This window comes from Alligator sinensis, unplaced genomic scaffold (genome assembly GCF_000455745.1).
Source record: "Alligator sinensis unplaced genomic scaffold, ASM45574v1 scaffold861_1, whole genome shotgun sequence".
Classification (NCBI taxonomy): Eukaryota; Metazoa; Chordata; order Crocodylia; family Alligatoridae; genus Alligator; species Alligator sinensis.
Window position 1 is genome coordinate 1,300,137 of NW_005842153.1, and position 7,030 is coordinate 1,307,166.

The following is a 7,030-nucleotide window of genomic DNA, read 5'->3' on the forward strand; positions in this document are numbered from 1 at the left end:
TACTTACTCATATGTACAAATAAAAGAAAATTTGTTTCAATAACCATCTAGAAGCTAGCTCATGTGGAACACACAATATTTTTAGCTATCAGAATTACATTTCCAGAATATGCTTTACAGTTCACTTTCCACTGAAAGAATTATGAAGTGAATCCAGGTCTCTGTCAGAGTTCTGGTTGGCAGAAATGAGTCTTTGAAATCCTTTCAGTTTTCTTTTCCCTAGTGAACATAAAAGTCATATTGCTAGTGCAGAATTCAGTGATAAACATCTCTTTCTAGGGATTTTAATAAGAAAATCCCACAAGAATGGACACCTCTTCTCTCTGACTACATTTCAACTGAAATTCTGTTGGCAAAGTAGCAATGAACTACAGTAGTTCAGCTGAATATGTACAAACTGAAGTTCTTCAGCAGAGACTATTATGTCCAAAGCAGTGAACTGATATACAATATTTGTCAATACTCTTTGCTTTCTTTTATGTGTTGCCCATCTCCTCTCTAAATAGCCAGGTTAAACTTAGGGTCAGATTTTGCCATTAGTTACACTTGTGCAAACTCATCCATGTCAGTTTAAAATGAGATTGCAGAAGCTGAACTAAGAACAGAATTTGACCTGTGCTTTTAAGTTAACCATGTTGTTGCTCTGCTTTAAAGAAAGCAGCGAATGATAACATACAATTCCATTTGACGTGATTATTTTCCATGCTGCTTTTTTACTGTAAATCAGCCCAAACTAAGACATTGGTGCTTGTAACAGGGAGAAACTTCCCGGCACCTGTTATGAGTGGGATTCCAGGCACAATTGGGCTGGGTGCTTCCCTTGCTCGGGAGCTGCACCAAAACCTCACCACCACCACCATCGCTGGCACTGACCTGGGCTCTGGACCCTGATGTGCATCACTGGACAAGTGGCTGTGGTAGCAGAGGTTACGCTTACCCTCTCAGGTACAGACTGGGGGCTGGGTCTCTCCCACTTCCCTTTCTCTGCCTGCCCTCCCCCCACTTTCCCTTTTACCTGCTTGCATTTCTCCTTCCAGCCCAGTCTGACATTGTTCTGGGCAGTCAGCTGCTGAGTGGAGCAGGAAGCATAATACATCTGTGCCATTGTACACCCTCTGGATCCACCCCTGCGGTTAAGTCAAGGAGGTGGATCAGTTTGATGGTGTAAGTGAACCAAGGAAGTGATAAGGCTTCTGGATGCAAGGCCTGGTACCCTCAGCTGCAAGGCTAGGTTGTGGACCAGGGGCTCCCGCTGCAGCTCTGGAAATCACAGGTTCCTGTCCTAGAGGTCTCGTGTACAGAGGGGTCTCAGGTGAGGTGGCCCTCCATGCCCAGACAAGGCTGTAGCAGAAGAGCAGGAGGATGCCCAAGCTGAGGTGATCAGGATCCAAAGGGGAAAGTTCCTGAGCAAAGCTGAGGCCAGGGGAAGGCTGAGGCTTCCCTGTACCCTGGCAAAGAGCAGCCAGGCAGTTACATTTTTATATACCTCTTATTTCATCATATCTAAGTGAACAGCTCACTAGGAGAGATACTGTCAATCCATTAGCTTAGCCCAGTCCTGATGTCATGAAACTCAGCAATGACTGGAACCTGATGAAAGTCTAAGGAAGAACAGCTTGCTACTGCTAGGTGTGGCTCACTCAAGGCCAAGCTGTAAGCATCCAGTATGGAACTAGAACCCAGTAATGTTGATTTAGAAGTCCAAATTCACTGCTGCAGTAATACTATATGTCTGGCTGATTCAAAGCTGACTTTTTTTTATCAGATTTATATTTCTCTAACACCACTGAATTCAGTAGAGCTATTCCAGACTTGTTCTGGTATAATAAAGATCAAAATTTAACCCCATACATGTAGATTTCCAAAAATAATATTTTTAAGTGAAGTCATCTGCGGGAGTCTTGTGCTCACTAACATTAGCAGTATTCATATAAAAACTGATACATTCACATGCACAAAGTGCCCGTGAACTATATTTCTTAAGTATTGCGGATAAATGGGCTGAGGAACAAATCTTAAATGAGAACTTTGCCAAAGTAAGGGCTTAATAAACACTGAGTAAGGACTGTGTGGTCTGGCCATATACCAGATGCTTTAACATCATTCATGGATGTCATCTTGCTCTCTCTCCATATCAATTATTTCAGGCCCCTGCCTGGACACACCCTCTTCAGCATTGCTCTTGTCATCATGTTGTGGATTTGGCCAAAAAGGAGTTGTACAGTGCCAGCTTCTGATTTCAGTTACCCTGATGTACATTGGGAGGAACTTCACTGAAATAAACTCTATCTCTACTGTTACAATTGTGATCAGAATCTGGCCCATTACAACATTGTGGTTTAGGCAAGAGAGAGCACATTTATTAGTAATGTGCAACTCAGTATCCTTTTCAGGGAATTTGACCTCTTTTTCTGCTTGTGAAATATTTATGACTAGGTCATGGTTTTCTAGAATTCATTAATTTAACTAAGATTTCTCAATTTCAGGGAATAGCCTGTTCTTCATTAAGTGATGGAGATAGCAGATATTGGAGTTTTAGCATTTGTCAGTAGCTGTAATGAGCAATTTTTCTTCTTTTTACCAGAATGCTGGGAGTAGCTTACATTGCACACAGCCTCCCAGTGTTAGCTTTGCAGAGACCAGTAAAGGACTTCTCATGCCCTTATTTGAAATGAGCTTCCAAACATACTTTTCTCTTAACCTACACATAGCCAGCCTGCAGTTAAGTTATATATCTTGCTGATTCTTTCTGGAGTATTGCTGTTAAGAGATATGGTCTGCTACCAACAAGACTTAATAGGAAGTCCAATTGAAAAGATATTTGTCAAAAAGTACACCTGTGGTACACAAACTTCAGTGATATCTATTATTTAAATCATACATTAATAGAATTTTTATTTTTGGAACAGAACAGAACCAAATTCTGCCCCATTCCTGGCCGATAGATGAGCACAAGATATCCACAAGCATGATGAACTCAAAGGATTTAAACAGCATCATAAAAGCATTTTATTGTTCACCCCAATGCTGTCATCCATGGCTAGCTAACAAATATGATAAGTTTTTAACATAATCCACCATGTCCTTGCCAGTGCTCCTTGTACGTTACGTCATCCTGCTTTGGGCCAAGACTTTGTTTTCCCCAGATGGTCATCAGTAAGCTGCTGACAGGCCTTCTTACTGGGAAACTGTAGAATAGCGATCTTCCAATTCATTTAGCACTACTGACAAAGAGAGAGCTGTTGATACCCTGATTCAAAAGCACTCTATCAGGCATTACACAGTGTCTGTGTTCTCAGCATGTTTGGGGCTTGATAAGTCATAGCACATGCTTTTTGACATCTTCCTGCCTTTCACTGCCGTGTAGAGTTTCTTTGAGTTGAAACTGGGCTGACAGAAAAGATGTAAAAAGCCAAGTGTGACATCATCAGCAACTGGTAGCAGTCATAGAGCCATAAATATTGTTTTGAAGACATGTATAAAAATAAATCCTTCAGGAGATGCACACCACAAATCCTTTGATTGAAACTCTTGTCTTGTTATGCAATCAAAGATATGTCTACTTCTGAAATCAGTCTCCAGCATTTCAGTTAATATATAGTGAAGCTTCTTTTCACTGGGTATAAAAAAGTGGGTACTAGGAGCAGTCAATATGTAAATAAAATATTCCTCTTCCAATAAATATTATTTTGATCTACTGTGGGTTGATTCTCAAGCAGATATTTATTTATTTATGTATTTATTCAATTGCCATATTGCCCTTTCCAACAAAGGCTCAGGGTGCCTAGCCTTCATTTATGCCCAAATTCTCTCTCTTATTAAGCCATTTCACCATTCAGTGAGGTTGGAAGAGAAAGATGGTATATACTGCTGTACAGAAGTATGACCTATGAGACTGCTGAATACAATATGAATTGTTCCACCTTGAAGTGAGCGTAATAGCCAGATTAGAAAGGAATATCACATGATAGAGTACAGTCTGTGGGCCTCACCTTCATACCAAAGAGCAGCTGAAGCAATCTGCTTCGTTTTATGAAAATTAGATGCATCTGTCAGGCTCCTGGCAACTTGTTAATACAGCCTTCAGTTAGAGAAAGTTTGGATGCCCCTGCTTTATAATATTGCTGCCAACATTTATTTAATTATGTCTTTGTTTATTTAAAACAAACCTACTTTAATCATTTTTTTAATATTTTGGTCATCGTTGTGATATTATGTTCCTAACATGATCGAGTCTATTAATATACTGCCAGTACATTCACCGTTTAACATCATTATATTTGTCTTTTTCTGGTGACCTGATTCAGCAGAAAATATTAATGACTGTGCCAGCATGCCACAAAAGGTCAAATAGTCCTTAGGCACAAATAGTGAGTGGTCCTCTTTCTGGGACTTTGCCCACCTTCATCCCCAGGTAGTCTAAAGTACAACCACAGGCCACACGCAGTTGTCAGCAAGCACAATCATTTCAAGTGTTCTCTCCCAGCAAGACACACACCTCAGGAACTGAATTGGATTTAAACTTAAAAAAATATATACAAAACAAACAAAGCCTCCTTACCCCCAACATATCTTTTCTTTTTCCAGAAACTATAACTTATTTCCTTCTCCAAATCTCTTTAATTGTTATTAGAATACTGACTGCCTTTCAGCTAAGAATCTCAGTGCACCTTCCAAAAATAAATTTGTTTTTCCTTATAACGCTGCTGTAAAATAGTTAGCATACTAGTTGGTGATGTTATAGAATACCCAGTGTTTTTCCTCTTAATGCTACTTCTTCCATCCTCTCCTGGTGATTGATTCTGATCTCAAACTTCTGTCTTGCTGAATGATTATGATAATGAAAGAAAGAAGTAAATGATGCAGCAAACGAGGGAGGATGGATAGATATACAAACAGAAAACAAGAGGAATAATGCAAAATACTGGTTTCCCTCACTTTACGCAGCATCTGTATGTGCAAATTCACTCTTACGCGATGATCCTTTATATTCCAACAATTTGTTATATGTGAGGTAAATTCACTTTTACGTGATTGGTGTGGTGGAGGCCCACAGCCAGCTGCTTTGTGCAGTGAATTGTGGGAGTGACATGCACCAAAATATAGTCTCTTGTGTGGATCTGTGCACCTTGCTCGTTGTCTGCAACACGTGTTTCTGTAGTTGCCATCCCCATTAGGGTAACATTCATCACCACCTTGTGCTTGTGTGTCCTGTCTGCTGTACGTGAGTACCAAAATGGTCTTGTAAAAGTGGTAGGAATGGGTCTGGGGATCAGTACAGTCGAGGTCTTGGAATGTATCCCTGTTTGTTACATTGTAAAGTGGGTTCCCTTTACGCAGAGTTGAGTTATGCACCATTTCCCGGGAACACATGTACAGCATAAAGGAAGGGAAACCTGTAATGGTCCAATAAAGGCTGTTAAATGATTTACCAAAAGTCAGTGGCAGTCAGAAACAGAACCCAGGAGTCCTCTCAGGCTTATCTGTAACCATTAAAAATTAATTTCTGTTTTGCTACTAATTTTATCTGTTAGTTTTGGATGTTTGCTGTTCTATGCTTCAAACGCAGACTTGTTTTCCAACCAAAGCTTAGTACAGTTATTTACAGAATAGCAGAAGTTCCAGGCTATGAAGCAAATACTCCCCTTTCCTCCTGTTAAATGCTACATTTTCACAATTAACACCCATCATTTTTATGCCTTAAACTCATCTTGAATCTTGAGGTAGTAGGAATTAAAACATGAGATTAACTATTTGGCAATGTGTATTCTTTTGTCTATGGATGTACGGGCCTTTGCTAGGAGAATGATGAGATGGGTTCTCTATGATGATAACATAGCTGAATGAAGGATGCCCTCAGAGTATTTGCAGCTGGCTATCATGGATCCACATTTTAAACACTGGAGCAGTGTCCAAAACAAAATAGTTTAGATGGAAATAAAATATGCCATAGTTTTGTTTCCTTTTGCTTTCAGGCTTAGTGCTTGATTTCTGGAAACACTTTGCAAATTACTAGTGCAGACAAAACTATTCTTTCATACTGGATGCATTAGCCCAATTCCCACTCCATTTCTGGTGGATAAGTAGCACTTAATACAGCTAACTTTAATGGCATATGTGGCATTTTGAGCTACTTAAACAGATTTTTAGATCATATTGTCCCCATGTAACTCACTGGGTATTTTGAAGCATGAGGCATCAGAAGGCCCACTGTGCCTGCTTACGATTTATTCTGAACTTATTCCAATCTATTAGGTGGGGGCTAAGGTGATGCAGGTGCTAAGGCATGTGGTGATAATCCAGAGGTTGCAAGTTCAAGGCTATAGCAGATGCACTCATGACATGACCTTGTCAGATTCTAACAAATCTGCAAATTCTGCTAAATACCTTGTCGTGCAAGGACATGAAAAAAAGGAAAGGATTCTGTTAGGTGCATAAGTATAGGACCCAGAAACATTAGTCAAAAAATAGTCACTAGTCATAGAAAAATCTTGGCTAGTAACTTGGTGGGGGCCATTCCCACCATTTCACTCAACAGCCTGGGCTAGCACATTTCCCCAGGAATGGGAGACCCAGGTTCCAAGGTCTCCTCAACTAGTAGAGGTTTGATCTAGATCTCCCACTTCTGACTAGGCCAGGGTGGGCAATTATTTGGGCCTGGGGGGCCACATAGGGAGTTTTGATTAGTTGTCAAGAGCCGGATCAGCACACCTCCCGCCCCCAACAACTCACCAAAACTCCCTATGAGGAGGTGGCAGGCAGGCAGGCAAGGAGCTGTGTTTCAATGACGAATCCTAAAGGAGTGGGACAGGTGGGTGAGGCTGTGACAGTGTAGGGCCAGGGCATGGAGCAGAGCTGCAATCTGCTCCCTGCACACACCTGCCATGTGGTGGAGGGGAGGAGGCGATGGGTGTGTGGAGGGGAGGTATGAGCTGTGTGGAGGGGATGAGCATGTGTGTGATTTGGGGGAGGGTTGCTGCCTTGGCACTGGGTCCCAGGAGCTGGCCAGGGGTGAGGGAAGGGAGGATTG